The following is a 17,349-nucleotide window of genomic DNA, read 5'->3' as shown; positions in this document are numbered from 1 at the left end:
CGGTTAGACAGGCAAGTCTATCTGGAAGTAAACAAGTCTCTGGGATCAGATGGGTTTTCAGTTAAATACTCTAACACTTGAAGGCACAATGTTTGTGGTCATGTTTGAGATTAATGTTTATAACAACATCAAAGCCAAATATTTGGAATGAAGCAAGGATTTAATTATTACCCTAGAACTGCACAAGTAGGAAGATTTGCTTTTTTTGTCTTCTAGAGGTTTTTTTATTGTTAAATCAGAACTGTGAAATCTCATTATTGTAGCTAACTGCCTGAAAAGATTATATAAGATTGTTTAAGTGTTCCGTTTATTTTATATATATATAAAATATATATATAAATTTATATATATATATATATATATATATATATATATATATATATATATATATATATATATATAATATAAAATAAACGGAACACTTAAACAACACAATGTACTGTGTTTAATAGTAGGATGTCTTATCTTGTGTTCATATATATATATATATATATATATATATATATATATATATATATATATATATATATATATATAATTTTAGTAGACCACATCATCAAACAAACCTATTCAGAATTCTCACTTGGAGCATAAATGACCAGGTTCAAATTATTCTACTTCAAACACATTATGTGAAGATCCATCTCTCTAGAGAAGGTTCTACAGTAATGCTGGGAAAGGTAGAAGGAAAAAGAAGAAGAGATGGATGGATTGAGTTATAGTGGCAATAAGTGCACCATTGGAAGAGCTGAAAGACCAGGTTAGGGACAGGTCATCATGGAGAAAGTCTCTCTCTGTGACCACTAAGAGTTGACAACATCTTGATGGCATGTAATCTCTCTCTCTCTCTCTCTCTCTCTCTCTCTCTCTCTCTCTCTCTCTCTCTCTCTCTCACACACACACACACACACACACACACACACACACACGACTGAAGGCAAAGTCTGTACATTTCTGGACTACAAATATACTGTACTGAAATATAAAGGAGCAACTGAATGTGATCCATCAATCTTAAAATATAGGTATTCTGGAAAACATGGAAAGTCCAATTAAATTAATGATCAGCTTTGATATTTTTGGCATCTGTTTCCTATCAACTGCAGAGCATTTGTCATATAAAATTCCACTCCCTTGATACAATTTCTATGGAGGTACCCAGAGCAGTCTTGTTCTATTTGAAGAATCTGATTGGACCTGATCAATCAATCAATCAATCAATCAGAATAGAACTGGAAAGGACCTTGGAGGTCTTCTAGTCCAACCCCCTGCTCAGGCAGGAGACCCTATACCATCTCAGACAAGTGACTGTCTAGTCTCTTTTTAAAAACCTCCAGTGATGAAGCATCCACAATCCACAATGAAGGCAAGCTGTTCTACTGGTTAAATGTTCTAACTGTCAGGAAATTTCTTCTTAGTTACAGGTTGCTTCTCTCCTTGATTAATTTCCATCCATTGTTTCTTGTCCTCCTGCCTACAGGTTCTTTGTAAATAAGTTGATCCCTTCCTCTTTGTGGCAACTTCTCAAATACCAGAATACTGCTAGTTCTTCTTTTCTCTAGACTAGCCAAACCTAAATCCTGAAACAGTTCTTCATATGTTTTAGTCTCCAGGCCTTTATCTTAGTTGCTCTTCTCTTTCACTTTTGCCAAAGTCTCAACATCTTTTTTGTAATGTGGTGACCAAAACTGGATACAATTACTAAGGCTTTATAAAGCGGTACTAATACTTCACGTGCTTTTGATTCTATGCCTCTGTTTATACAACTAAGGATTTTATTAGCTTTTTTGGCTGCTGCTGCACCCTGCTGGCTCATATTTAATAATAATAATAATAATAATAATAATAATAATAATAATAATAATAATAATAAGTTGGAAGGGACCTTGGAGGTCATCTAGTCCAACCCCCTGCTCAGGCAGGAAACCCTATACCATTTCAGGCAAATGGCTGTCCAGTCTCTTCTTAAAAACCTCCAGTGTTGGAGCATTTACCACCTCTGGAGGCAGGTTGTTCCACTGGTTAATTGTTCTAACTGTCAGGAAGTTTCTCCTTAGTTTAAGTGATCGTCCACTAGGACTCTAAGGTCCCTTTCACAGTTACTGTTTTTGAGCCAGGTTTTGCTTAATATGTACTCGTGCCTTTGGTTTTTCCTGCCTAAGCGTAAAACCTTGCTTTTCTCCACATTAAATTTCATGTTGTTGGATAGAGCCCATTGTTCAAGTCAGTCAAGATCTTTTTGAATCCTGAGCTTGTCTTCTGGGATGTTGGCTATTCTTGCCAGCTTAGTATCATCTGCAAATTTGATGAGTTCCCCTTCTATTCCCTCATCTAAGTCGTTTATTAAAATATTGAAGAGTACTGGGCCTCAGACAGAACCCTGTGGCACCCTACTGGTTACTTCCCTCCATTAGATGTAGTACAACTTGTTGAGTATGGTTTGTCAGCCACTTACAAATCCATCTGGTGATGATGTAGTCTATCCTATATTTATCTAGCTTACCAAGAATAGGTTATGGTCTACTTTGTCAAATGCCTTGCTGAAGTCTAAATATACTATGTCCCACACATTTCACTGGTCCACTAATTGAGTCACTTTTAGTCACTGATGAAGTAGACAGTGTCTTCATGTCTATCTTTGGCCACTATCTTTAGATCCATGATTCTCCTGGTTGGTGAAGGCCTCCTGGGAAGTGACAGGAGGCTGGGTTCTAGTGGTGGTGAATTCTTTCTTGAGAGATTGTCCCTTCATCTTTTAAAATGGTGTTGGTTCACTAACCTCAATCATGCTGGACAACTTGCTTCCAGTATCCAACCTTTAGTTTTTAGGGAAGGTTATAAAAAAGTGGTCACATAATAACTTCAGGGGATCCTGAATGAAGTATATTATCTGAACCTCCTGCAGTCTTACTTTCAGTCCAAGGTGTGAGACTTAAACAGCATTAAAGATGAAATGTTTCTACTACACAATAACATTTTAGGCACGAATAGTGAATAGAAATGAACTGGAACTGGATACTCTGAATCAAAAGATTATGTTGTTTTCTACTCAGGACATGAAAACCAATGGCATTGTTTTGATAATCAGAAAAGATACAGCAAAGATAATACTTGGATATATAATGCCATCAATGACCAGATAATATCAATTATATTTTTGCAGACAACTCTTTAATATGATGATTATCCAAAGTCATTCTCCAACCATTGATGCAGAGAAAGAGGAGGCTGATGGGTTTTATGGTCAGGTTCAATCTAAAGTTGACAGAATATGTTTGTGGTTGGATACCAGAATGCCAAAGTTGCAAATATTAAGGAGGTTTGGATATATAGTTTGGATTGTATGGCCTAGGAATCAGGAATGAATCAAGAGAATGTCTTATCAGTTTCTGCCGATCTGATTATTTTTTTCATTGCTAAGTCTTCAAACAAGCAAAATAAAATGTACAGTATATTACCAGATGGAGCACAGAAAAATGAAATGTGTTATATTATTCATAAAAGTATGTAGAAGAGTTCAGTTAGCAAGGTCTGATCAGGGACTGATTGTGGAACAGACCACCATATGCTCTTTTAGGAGTTCAAAGTTCCAAGTCACAGCAGAAGAAAACCAACCAGTTTTCATCCTATGATCCTGAGCATGTACCCATCCTTTCCAGGGCAAACATCAGGAACTGCTTTGAAGTTCTGAATGTTGTTCATAAAATACCAGAGGAACTGTTGGGAATGATTCTACATCTCTACCAAACCTCCCTTGTAGTAGTTAGACATCCCAAATCCTGATTCTTCCAATAACCCTACAGTCATACCCAGAGTCTGATTTGATAATGTTATTACAATTACACTTACTATACCTTCATGATCTCGTAATTAGACTTTGGAATCCTACATCCAGTTCTTCCATCTTGAGGGAAAGTATTTTACTGTTGCCCTTGTCTGTCATCTGAAGGGAGGCTTGTAGCATCAACAACAATGATTTCCTAGTGTCCCAGTCCAATTCACTGCCATCTCCTCGCATTCAAGCAGCTCACCCTCTTTTGAATTCTTCATTGTAAATAAACAAATCCTCTTTCTCAGTTCTTGAGTAACCTCTAAATCCAGTTTTAATTCATTGTTCAGTTCTTGTCTCCAAGTTTGGAGAAGAAAACCCCCTACAAGTTTCCCCACTAACAGCAATGAATACTGTGAAGATTTTATTCAGATTTTCTCCACTGTACAGTTGAACCCAATAGTCAAAAGAATAACCATTGATCTGCAAATAAATCAGTACGGTCAGCAGAGATTATTGTATCACATAGTGTTCTATTTTTAGAGCTATGTCACTTTCTGACTTTTTAGGAAGGCTTTAACATTTCAGAGAAGGATTCTATGTGGCCCATCTGCATTTTTAAACAAAATACCACAATAGCTGCATAAGCAAAACCTTACTGTCTCATATGGAAAAGCTCTCACTGCTAATTCCTGATGAAAAGCAGAAAGCTAGAGCTACTGCGTGGGTGGAGTGAGACAGATACTATTGCATCTGATTTTTCTTTCTTTCTCTAAATGAAAATCTGTTAAAGGATGGCATATCAGTGTTTCTGCTGATGTAGGAATTTGCCCAACTTGGTAGACCTTGTATATATATATTTTCCTAGTCTTCCTAGCATTTCCAGTCAGCACTAAAGAGAGAGCACCAGAATAGAAGACCGACAAAGAAATCTGACATTTGTTTCTTACCTCCTTTTCGTTTACCGGGTTTCCAGAAAATTTTATTTGGGGAAAAGTTGGAAAGTTGGTATTACAACATTATAAAATCACAAAATAGATTTCTCAGGATATGTTTCTTAGGAGGAAAACATAAATAAGCAAGAACCTAAGGCTCCAAATATTGATATTTCTACATGAGTATGTATGTTGGTTTCTATATCTTAAAGGTAAGAGCCAGTTTAATACTATGGTTAAGGCATCTGGCTAGAAAGGGGAATATTGTGAGTTCTACTTCGGTCCTAGGCACAAAGCCAGCTGGGTGCTTTGGATCAATCATTTACTCTCAGTCCTAGGAATGAGGCAATGGCAAACCACTTCTGAAAAACCTTGCCAAGAAAACTGCAGGGACCTGTCAAGCAATATCTAAGAATTGGACACAATTCAACGGAAGGGAAAAAAATTCTATGCCCTCAAGTTGAGCTCATCTTCACATAACTGTTCTGATTCCAGGTTTATCAGTGTTAACAGATTTATTAGTTCTCTGTAACCTACTTAGTATTCACAATGTTTTCATCTAGGCAGAGTCAAAATATTTTTATCATATAGATTCCCATAGAAGAAAAAAACCCTTATATTTACATTGTTTCCATTCATTATCTCAATGGTGTTTTTTCAATGGCCTAGTTCAAATACCCTGAGAGGCGCAGAGGTTAAAATGCAGTATTGCAGGGAAACTCTGCCCCCAGCCAGGAGTTCAATTCAGACGGGACTCAAGGTCGACTCACCCTTCCACCCTTCCAAGGTCAGCAAAATGACCCTGATTGTTCGGGGCAATATGCTGATGTTGTAAACTGTCCAAAGACTGCTGTAAAGTGCTATGGGATGGTATGTAAACCAAAATGTATTGCTATTGCTAATATCGCACTAAAAGTCAACGTGGGTCATTTGATTTGGCTTAATGTGAAATACATTACCCAACCATTGTTATTAATAAACAATGTTTAGGGCTCAATGCATTGTGCAAAACCAACCAATTCTTATGGCATTAAACAACCTTACAGCTAGATGGGCAGCCAATAAATAAAATATAAATAAATAAAATTCTGGCTATTACAATATCTACCCCTCAGTCAGAATTCAGGGCTGGTATAGAACCAAATCCACACTGATCACGCTTTTATAGATGATTTCTGGGATTTACTGATTTATTGATTTAATTCTATATGCTGCACATTTCGCTATCCAGGCATAACTAGAATAGGGGAAGCAACCCCCTCTTAATTCTGCTTGATATCTCATTGGCTTTTGATACTATAGTATCCTGAACTGCTGCAAGGATTGGAAGTGCAGACACTGTTCTACAGTAGCTCTCTTCCTTCTTAAGTGGGCAGATCCAGTCAGTGGAAGCATGGTGAGAGGTTGAGGCTAGGATCCTCTGCATTTGTGGTGCTGCAGAAGTTGAGTTTTTCCCTATCTATGTAAATAGCAGTAGCAATAGCACTTAGACGTATATACTGCTTCACACAGTGCTTTACAGCCCTCTCTAAGTAGTTTACAGAGTCAGCCCCCAACAATCTGGGTCCTCATTTTACCGACCTCGGAAGGATGGGAGTCTGAGTCAAACTTGAGCCAGTCAGGATCAAACTTCTGGCAGTCGGCAGAATTAGCCTGCAATACTGCATTCCAACCACTGCACCACCACAGCCCCAGTAAAGCCACTGGGGAAGGTCATCTACTGACTCATATTCATTTATTTTACATAAATGTAAATAATGCTCAGCTGTCTATGTCACAAAGCCAAAGAGGAGATGTGGTTAAGATTCTACCTTTATGCATCAAGGCTGTGATGGTCTAAATGGAGAGAACCTGGCTTAGAGGTAATCCCAGCAAGATGGTTTTGAATGCAGATGTCTTCTTATTTTATATAGATTCTGTCTATGGCTCTGGATTATGGATTTGCTCCTTTGTATAGATTTTTTAAAAAAATTGATTCTATGCCATTAAGTCAATGTCACGTCCTACAGTCTCCCCATATAGATTTTCCTTCAAGACGTCTGCATAGAGATGGCTCTTAATCTGCCAGAACTCAATTCTGCTTGTAAGTAGGAAATAATTGTGTCTCGGAGAGTGTTTGTTGAGTTTCATCTTGTGTCCCAGTTATGATGCTTTCTGGGATCAGGAGGCTTTGCTGACAGCTGATTATATGCTTTCGCCACCATACCTTTTGCTCACTGCACTGGGGCTCTCCCTGAAGATCTCCTGGAAACTGCAAGTGGTTCAGAAAACAATACCTCAAGTAGTTAGGGATGGAAAATAATGTGTTATGTAACACTCTGCTTTGAGAATTTCCCTGTCTACTGGTTTGTTTTTCCCAGGTGCAATTTAAGGTATCTTTAGATCCATCCAAATTCAGGACCTGAATAGCTGCAGCATTACCTTCCTTATTGGTATATGCTCATTATTTTAAATCCAAAAGAGGAGGCTTCCTCAGAATCCCTACTCTTAAGGATCATCACTTGCAGGGATCTAGATCAGACATGTCAAACTTGCACCGTCATGTGACGTCGCACAATGTATTGGGAGAGTTTTGCCATTGCTGGCAATGGGGTGGGCGTGGCTTCCGGATGATGCGTCTGGCCCGTGGGCCAGCAGTTTGACACCCCTGATCTAGATCAAGCCTTCTAAGACTCTATTATCTTTCTCTGGAAAAAGTTATCAGATGCCATCTGACTGTTAGTTTTTCATAAAGCCATCATATTTTTCATAAAGCCATTGTTTTAGCAAGTCTGTGGATCCTGAAGGATTAGTCTTGTCTCTTCATATACTTTATTGTGTATATGGATTATAGTTATTTTTTGTCCCTGGGAAATGTAACTGTTACATTATGTTCTTGTTTTTAATCTTATTACTGCTTTGGTGGTCTTAAACCTCTTAGAGTCATATATTAATTGACTGCCATATGAGCTTGGTAAAACTAATTGACTACATGCAAACTACAGTGAAGCAAACTATAGTTCATAGCACAATAAGGCAATTTTCCCCAGTATCATAAAAGGGAAGATTGCCTTATTGGAAGTATGCTACATGTCAATTTCCATAATTCCTAGCCAGTATTCACCTGAACCTTCATAATAACATAATGCAAAAAGGATCAAAGATACTTAAATGTTATTATTATTCACAGCTTATTTATTTTTAGCAAAAGGCAATCACTACATATTGTAGATATTCAAGCTATGGAGGATAAAGTAAAATGACCCTATCTGTAACTCACGTTAATTACAATAAAATCCGGGCCTCTTTACTTGCTACATTTTTTACTGACTGAGATGAAACAATATCTGAGTAGCTGAACAACAAATTGTAAATAATGCCAGACTTTGTTAGTACGAAGTAGAAGCATCAGCTACTTTTATTATTTGTTTTTAGCTGCTTATAATCTAATAGAACCTAGTTTTATAGAGTGCTACAAGCAGAGCAAAAAAAAAGAGCTGTAGCTTAAGCAGGTCAATGTGCAGGGGCTGTACTCCATAAGAATCAAAAGATGACAAGTAGTTTCTCCGCTATATCCAATTTCTGGATCTTTCAGGAGAAGATGCATGTAGGTAGCCAGAGGTAGCTCTGTGTGTGTGTGTGTGTGTGTGTGTGTGTGTGTGTGTGTGTGTGTGTGTGTATTTTTATTTTTATTTTATTTTAATTCCATCTATATCCCGCCCTTCTCCGAAGACTCAGGGCGGCTTTACAAGCTTAGCAGTAGCCTTCATTCTATGTATATGCCTGCTTATTAGGGCTTTCACACACACCCCAAGCGGCATTATTACAAAGTCAGCTTAATTGCCCCCAACAATCTGGGTCCTCATTTTACCTACCTCGGAAGGATGGAAGGCTGAGTCAACCTTGAGCCTGGTGGGATGCGAACCTGCACTGATTGCAGGCAGCTGGTGTTACTTAAGGAGGCATTAGCCCACTGCTCCACCAAGGCAGATAGATAGATAGATAGATAGATAGATAGATAGATAGATAGATAGATAGATAGATAGATAGATAGATAGATGAGAGAGAGAGAGAGAGAGAGAGAGAGAGAGAGAGAGAGAGAGAGAGAGAGAGAGAGAGAGAGAGAGAGAGAGAGGTAAAATGTAATATAAGAATAACAGGGAAGCATCTCTTTGTAGTTCCCGATTAATTCCTGTGCTCTGATCTATGTTGTTACCAAAACTTAAAAGAGAATGCAAGGAATGTGGTGTGCTCTGTTAGTTTGGAAGCAGTCCAGTACTTTTCTTCTTCCACAAAGGGAGAAGCAACTCTGTCTGCAGTCTTTCCAGAACGAATTCGTGCATAATTAAGATAGTTTGGGTACCCGAAGAGACTATGGGGGGGCTCTTGACTTCTGTAGGGCAAAGTGTTTTGTAGCCATATTCCATGTCAAACCTTTGCTATGCTCTCTTTGGAATTAATTCATAAAAAGCTTCCCTTCCCCAGCCATGAAAGACATTTGCTTACCTGGTGACAAGGGATTCACAGAAAGGCTCCTGCGTATGAATTGTCTGCTTCAGTTCAGCAGTTAACAGCACGTCTGACCCAACCAATCTGCTGATCTAGAAAGAGTTGACTGAATAGCCTGACTCATATTTGGAGAGAGAGAGAGAGAGAGAGAGAGAGAGAGAGAGAGAGAGAGAGAGAGAGAGAGAGAGAGAGAGAGAGAGAGAGAGAGAGAGAGAGAGAGAGAGAGAAAGAAGAAGAAGAAGAAGAAGAAGAAGAAGAAGAAGAAGAAGAAGAAGAAGAAGAAGAAGAAGAAGAAGAAGAAGAAGCAAGGAAGAAGACTCTGTCTACATATTTTTCTTCTGGATGCTCTCAGAACATATGTTAAGACGTTGCTTTATAACTACTAGGCAGATTTCTACTATGTGGACAATTGAAAAAGGAACAGTGAGATAACCTACTGGGGTTTGCAACATTTATGCCCGATGAGTACCTTAATACTGACATGATAGCTGGAATTGGCCCTTAGTTCTGTGGAGAGTGTTCCACTATCTGTAGACTGAAGAAGGAAAATAAATTATGGCTTATTGAGTTGCAGGGAAAAACAAAACAAAACTATTGGCTTTCTTCCCCCGTTTTCTGAGCAATCATGTGTCCAAGCAAGCCACATCAAATAATGTTATCATTGCTCAAGCCTCTTCAGTTTAAAATGGAAAGTGTCATTAGTCACTACAGCCAACAAAAGACATCAAACAGATGGTCAGTGACCTACCACAACAAATGAATCATTCTGATCTCTTCTTCAGACACATGCTCTTGCTTCTGTACCTGAGAGCATTCAAAAGACACGATTTGGGCAGGTAGGAATTGCTTTGGATTTCAGTAAAAGGCAACGCAGAAGATTCTATACAAAGTAAGTGACCATGTGAAAATTTATTAGATGTTATACTTACATCAAGGAAATCCAGATTCAGGACCTTTGCTGTTAGCTAAATAGTTACACTTAGGCCTGTTGCTGTGGTATATCTCAGCTACATTTAGTTGCTACAAGAAGAAAAGGATATGCTGATATTGTTTGGAAAAAATTCTTTGGTACAAAATGCTTTGGACAACTTTCGACAAAGTTCCATGCCAAAATTTTTTGGGACAAAAGACAGATATTGCTTCATTAATATCATAAGAGAAAAGAAGAGGAAAGGTAACATCTGTTAGAATCCAAGCTAATTTTCTATGATGGGATTCTTTTGACCCCAACAGATCCTATGTTTTACTCAGGATTGCTCAGGAGGTCTTCCAGTCTTTAAGAGAGCTTTTCAAGGCACACAGCAAGAAAACCCGGTGATTCTCTATACATTTTCTCTCTGGCACTTAGCTGTAACACTGAATAAATAAAGGCCAAGGAAATATCTGCAAGGAAAGAAATGGGTTTCTGAATTCTTCCTCTGGAGTCGTGGCATTCTAAGTAACCTCAAAGAAGAAAATCTAATGAATCATTCAACCCCTTGGACCTCTGCCCAAGGATTGTTGCATTGAAATTTGTGATATGTGACATGGAATCTGGCTCAATGCCCAAAGAAATTAATCTTCATATGTTTTTCAATTATTTCTTATTCAACTTCTAGATGACTCAGTTTAGGTTGCTATCTGGTGGTTAAACATTTTCTGGGAATACTACACTATGGCTATTTTATTTCATTATCATTTTTGTGATAATTGCTAAGGAAAGTGATAATGTTTTGACAGTATTTTGATTTGGAAGGGCTGGGCTTTGAAATATTTTGAAACAGAAAGCGTGATAGAAATCTAAAATAGTTGACTCCCTGTTGACACTCTGGTGTAGTTAATTGAGCCAGATATTCCCATCACTTTCCTTTGACTTGTCTGTTCCTTCTTGTTTTGTTTTTACATATACCTAAATGTCAGACCGCAAAAGCAATATAACTCAGGTTTGTTTGGTGTTTTCTGCAGGTGTGGCTTCCGTAGCACAAAAATCCTACCCTGAATCACCTCCTACAAAAGCACTTAGCCATTTCCTCCTGCTCCATATTTCAGGAAAATAAGCCCATACAAAAACAACAATCACCTCTGGACCAAGGCAGGGCATTTAATAGGTTTATTTCACCATGCCATTTTTAGACACCATTCTGTCCCTTTTCCTCTGCTTTACTTTTTAGGCCTGCCTGAAAATATAAATAATGGCCAGTTATTTGTGGTCAGCAAATCAACCACTCAGAATTTATCCTGCACACTGAGACCGGAGCTTGAAACAGGGTATATTTTATCTTCAGGTGTGTTAATCCAGTAAAAAAACAACTAATGTCCAAATGGAGCCAAATGTAAAAATCACATTTTCCCTCATCTCCATTTTCAAAAGATAAGATCTGGGATTAGATCTAGTTTTAGACTGTGTTTTTCACACTAAGGACCCCAGACACGTAGAATGGGTGTTATTTGAGCCCAGAGTTTCAAGGCAGCGTGACCTACCTATAGTACTGCTATCATGAGGAAGAGAGGCTAAATCATGTTTGCAGACATCCTTCTGCAAATCTGGGGAGATGGAAACAATTAACCATGCGTTGTTATAATTGTTATTTCCACAAGGTATTCAAAACCATCCTCTTATCCCTGCTGTGTCAATATCCAGGAAGAACAGACAATTATGACATGAACTTCCTCTCTGGTAACAGCTGATATAAGGCTGCACGCTGTTCTTCTTCCTTTTAAATTCTACCTTGATGGGCTCAGCTGTTCACTGGGCAAAATAAAGTGAAGTTGATTGGAAGACAGGGCACTACTGAACTGGTGGAGAAGATACTCCTGATATTCCTTTTCAACTACTTTTACACATTGTAAAATTGGTTGCAGATAATCCGATATATAAAACATTCTCTTACTTTAATACATAAAAACCATCAAAGTGTAACATGAGGGTACACATTCCGGACAAAGGCTGGATTCAAGCAATACAATAAACATCAATACAAAAGAAACAGTACATATGATGACTTAGTGTAATATGTCAACCCAGTCAATGAGTTGTCTCAAACCGTTCTCTAACACATGGAATGTGCAGTTCAAACTATGACTTTTAGACACAAAGCAATTGTGCTTCTTTAGGTAACATGTACAAAACAGCCCCAAATTTCTTTTGCCAAGGAACATGGAAAGCTCTCAAGAGGCATAGGGTATGGTCAGGGATGGAGGGAATGGGGATCTGCATGCCCAATATATCTGCATTTTTTATTTTAAATGCTGAAAATGATTTCAGAATTAAGAATGGCAAATGACGGTGAAGAAGAACTGCTATATGCATTGCAGAATTCCAATCTATGGCTGTCAAAAGATGATGATGATGATATTAATGATTAATTCAGAATTTTGCAACGAATACAGTGAGAAAAAAAGGTACATATGTAGTGTTTGTTATAGTACTGATAATTTTCACTCGTTTCATTTCACTCACCAGTCCTTGCGTCTTTATTTCACAGTGGATACTTCTTCTTTGTAACCTACAATGGGATAGGAATAAATACACCTCCTGAAATAATTTTCTTCTAAGAAGGTAGTTCCTTTGCAGAACACAATTACATCAGATAGGAAATGGAATTATGTGGCTTGTTGATAGAGTGTGGGGCAGTGACTTTCTCTCAGCACAAAATACTCCTAGAAATGCTTAGGACAGAACAAATGGAGGAGGAGGTGCTGTACACATGATTTTCAAGAGGACAAGATGGGATATAACCCAAATATATAAATAAAAATGATTGTATGGACTATGAATTACTTTTCTGGTACTATATTCAGACCAATACTAGAGTACAAAAGCTTATACTCAGGCTTATATTTAGTCATGTTATGCATTACCAAAACCTGGTTGGGCTCGGAGGGAGGGGTCCCTCTGACTGAGCTATGCCCCCCAGGTTTCTGTGTGCTACACCAGCCACGGGCTCAGGGTAGGGGCGGTGGGGTGGCGGTGGTTATTCGGGAGACTTTATGTCCGCGGGAGACCACCATTGTCCAGATAGGCAGGAGTGAGTCCCTCCTCCTGAGATTTGGCCCTCGGGTCCAGATGGGCTTGTTGCTCACATACCTGGCACCCAGCTGTGTGGCAACAGCTCTGTCTGGGCTGCTCGACACCCTCTCAGGGTTGGCGGTGGAGTTCCCCAGGCTTATAGTGCTGGGTGACTTCAACCTGCCTTCCCTGGGAGGGTTGTCAGAGTTAGCTCGGGAGTTCATGGCTTCCATGATGGCCATGGACCTGACCCAGGTAATTCAGGGCCCGACTCATGTTTGGGGGGGGTCACACTCTCGACCTGGTGTTTTTATCTGGGCAGTGGTTGGATGATCTGGGAGGGGGTTTGCCAGCCATTTTCCCCCTGTCATGGTCCGATCATTATCTCCTGTGGCTGGTCTTCCGCTATGCCACCCTCCATCGCTGGGCTGCGGAACTGACCAGGTGGTTCCACCCCAGGCGCCTAATGGACCCAGAATGGTTCCAGATGGGACTTGGGTCTATACCCATCGCCCTCATTCACAGCCCGGCCAATGCCATGGTGGATGCCTGGGAAAGGGCGGCCACCGAGGCACTCGACCGTGTTGTACCCTTGTGACCCCTGACCCGGCGCAGATCCCGTTGGGCTCCATGGTTTTCTGTGGAGCTCCGGGAGATGAAGCGTCGGAGACGGTGTCTGGAGAGCGGTTGGAGGTCCATCCAGTCCGAATCTGACCGATTGCAGTTAAGAACCTTCATAAGGTCTTATCTTGCGGCGATGAGGACAGCGAAGGTGAATTATTTCGCTGCCCTCATCGCGTCTGCAGATAATCGACTGGCCGCCCTGTTTAGGGTGACTCGCTCCCTTCTTAACCAGGAGGTGAGGGAGGATCCCTTGCATGGTTGGGCCGAGGAGTTTAGCTATCATCTGACAGACAAAATCGCTCAGATACGGACCGGTTTGGACTCGGACTGGGCAGAGTCTGATGTGGAGGAATCGGACGGTCTTGAGCATGTTATCTGGACTGAGTTTGATCCTGTTTCCCCTGATGATGTGGACAGGATTATAGGGAGGCTGAGCTCCACCACCTGTTTATTGGACCCGTGCCCCTCCTGGCTGGTTTTTGTGGCCCAGGAGGAGACACGAGGCTGGTTCCAGGCAGTAATAACAGCTTCCTTGAAGGAGGGTATCTTCCCCTCCGCCTTGAAGGAGGCGGTGGTGAGACCCCTCCTCAAGAAGCCTGCCCTGGACCCAGCTGTTTTAAACAACTATCGTCCGGTCTCCAACCTTTGTTTTCTGGTGAAGGTTGTTGAGAGTGTGGTGGCGCATCAGCTTCCCCTGTTCCTGGAGGAAACTGATTATCTGGACCCGTACCAATCGGGTTTCAGGCCCGGTCGCGCTGGTGAATGATCTCTGGTGGGCTCGGGACAGGGGTTATTCCTCTGTCCTAGTCCTATTAGATCTCTCAGCGGCTTTTGATACCATCGACCATGGTATCTTACTGCGGCGTCTCAGGGGGTTGGGAGTGGGAGGCACCGTTTTACGGTGGTTCTCCTCCTATCTCCTGGGCCGCTCGCAGTCGGTGTTGACGGGAGGGCAGAGATCTGCCCCGAGGCCTCTCGTTTGTGGAGTCCCTCAGGGGTCGGTTCTCTCTCCCCTCCTGTTCAACATCTATATGAAGCCGCTGGGCGAGATCATTCGTGGTTTTGGGGTGGGGTATCATCAGTACGCTGATGATACCCAACTTTTTTTCTCCGCCCCGAACCAACCCAGTGATGCCCTCACTGTGATGTCCCGCTGCCTGGAGGCAGTCCGGGTTTGGATGGGGAGAAACAGGCTTCGTCTCAATCCTGCCAAGACTGAGTGGCTGTGCATACCGGCATCTCGGGTTAACCAGACTATTCCATCATTAATGATGGGGGGGGGTGAGGTGTTACCCCCCCATTGATAGGGCTCGCAACCTGGGTGTCCTCCTGGATTCGCGGCTCAGTTTTGAAGACCATATAGGAGCCGTGACCATGGGGGCTTTTGCCCAGGTTCGCCTGGTGCGCCAGTTGCGACCCTACCTGGACCAAGATGCCCTACGCACAGTCACTCATGTGCTCGTGACCTCCCGTTTAGACTACTGCAACGCTCTCTACGTGGGGCTACCCTTGAGGACCACTCGGAGGCTTCAGCTGGTGCAAAATGCAGCCGCGTGAGTTGTGATGGGGGTTTCCCGTTACTCCCATGTAACACCTCTGCTCCGTGAGCTGCATTGGCTTCCGGTTGCCCTCCGGGTGAGATTCAAGGTGCTGGTGATGACCTATAAAGCCCTAAATGGCTTGGGTCCAGGATATCTGAGGGAACACCTGCTGCCGGCATCAAGTTCCCTTCGTCCTGTGCGCTCCCACAGGGAGGGCCTTCTCAGGGTGCCGCCAGTAAAAGAATGCCAGCGGATAACACCCAGGCGGAGGGCCTTCTCTGTGGGTGCGCCTGCCCTTTGGAACCAGCTGCCCGTGGAGCTTAGGACTGCCCCCGACCTTCGATCATTTCGCCGAGACCTGAAGACCTGGCTCTTCGAGCTTTCCGGCCCAGGCTGAGTTTTAATTGGGGTTTTAACTGGGGTTTTATATGTTTTATATTTTTTCAGGGATTTAGTTTAATCTTTTTAATTGTTCTTAATTTTTGTATTGACGTTTTTTATGCCCTGTAAACCGCCCTGAGTCCTACAGGAAAGGGCAGTATATAAATTCAATAAAATTCAAAATTCAAATTCAAATTAATATTTTGGTTGAAAAAATATCAGTAGACATGTGATATCAATTGAAAAATTCCATTTTAACTTTTTTAAAAATTAATTTTATTATTATTTTTTTTTTTAAATTCTATTTATATCCTGCCCTTCTCCGAAGACTCAGGGCAGCTTACAAGCTTAGCAGTAGCTTAGCAGTAGCTAAGTACAACATTCCCGAAGTACAACATTTTTCTCTACTCTGGGTACATTCCATGAATTCCAATCTATCCATTCCTCTTTTCCCAAGTTAATTCCTTGTTAAATGTCTATGGAGATTCTCAGTCATCCAGGTCATGGTTGTCCCAAAGGTGCTTTTTCAGGAGGCAACTGGACTTTCTTGTTTTTCTTTGAAGATGTTTCGCTTCTCGTGCAAGAAGTTTCTTCAGCTCCCCACCAACCAGTCAGAGCCTGAAGAAGCTTCTCGGTTGAGAAAGGGAAACATCTTCAAACCCCCCCCCCCCGAAAGTCCAGTTGCCTATTGAAAAAGCATCTTTGGGTTAATTCCTTTTCTTTTCTTTTTTAATAATGGAAATACAGTATGGGAAGGAAGGTTCAGCCAAGGATTTGTATTTGGCAAATTAAAGTAACTGGGGAAAATCTGCATTTATGAATGAGAATGGCAATTATATTCACAAAAAATGGCTCTGCATTGCATTTTTAAAAACTAGTTGTTTACATGAAGATTGTGTTTTCTCAATTGCTTAGAGTAGGTCATGGAAGCTGCAGTGATACCCCCTCCATTCTCTTGACCAAAACAAACACTCGCAGACACCTCCAGAAAAAGCAAAGGAGTAAATGAAGGGTTTTCAGTATTCTAACACCGGACAACGAAATTATAAGTTTTAGTTGCCAGTACTTTTAGTTCTGGGTCCTTTTTTATAATTAAATCCTGTAAATGGATGCAATGCACCTTGTCACTTATAAAATAGGCTGTTCTGCAAATAGAAATTCCCTCCTGGGATTCTATGCTGTGTTCGATTCCCCACCTCCTGTAGCAACATCCAAGTTTTATATATAGTCATATCTAGAAACAAATATAAGGCTGTTATGGCAAAAATGGAATAGGAATAATGGGAAGGGGATATGCATGCGTGCCTTTGAATTTTTCTCTTTTGCTAAAGGAATCAGGCTAGAAAGTGGGAGGCCATGAATTCTAAACCAGCCTTTGGAAGTCCTTGGGCTACTCCACCTCTCTCAGCCCTAGAAGGGAGGTCAGGGCAATCCACTTCTGAAATCTTGCCAAGAAAACTGCAAGGAGCCTGTCCAGGCAGTTCCCAGGAGTCTACTAGAGTCAACTGACTTAAAGGCACAAAAACAAAAACATGCAAGCTATATGTTGGATCATCTTTGCAGGTAATATTTAGCTGGCTAAGTTGCCCTCTTTCTCACTAGCCAAGAGAAGGAAAGCTCCAC

The 17,349-nt window shown here is 41.0% G+C and overlaps 1 protein-coding gene across 9 annotated transcripts in view; it reads right to left on the bottom strand.

Annotated features, from left to right (window-relative positions):
* The window catches only part of FGF1 (fibroblast growth factor 1), a 47,419-nt gene that overhangs the window by 17,319 nt on the left and 12,751 nt on the right, over positions 1-17,349 (bottom strand). For 2 of the 9 annotated variants that reach the window (XM_081321155.1, XM_081321156.1), the window contains exons 2-5: positions 12,632-12,677; positions 11,653-11,715; positions 10,122-10,212; positions 9,941-9,996 (exon numbers count right to left, since the gene is read on the bottom strand). The exons of 2 other annotated variants lie outside the window; for them this stretch is intronic. The gene's annotated coding sequence lies outside the window, so the exon portion shown is untranslated. Of the gene's footprint in view, positions 1-9,189; positions 9,282-9,940; positions 10,073-10,121; positions 10,213-11,652; positions 11,716-12,631; positions 12,678-17,349 lie in introns of those variants that run through there. 5 more of the 9 variants (XM_081321159.1, XM_081321160.1, XM_081321158.1 and 2 more) reach the window with 5 other exon arrangements.

Source organism: Vipera berus (assembly GCF_964194415.1).
Source record: "Vipera berus genome assembly, chromosome: 2".
Lineage (NCBI taxonomy): Eukaryota > Metazoa > Chordata > Lepidosauria > Squamata > Viperidae > Vipera > Vipera berus.
The sequence above is the reverse complement of the archived record's forward strand: the minus strand, read 5'-3'. Positions and strand labels throughout refer to the sequence as shown.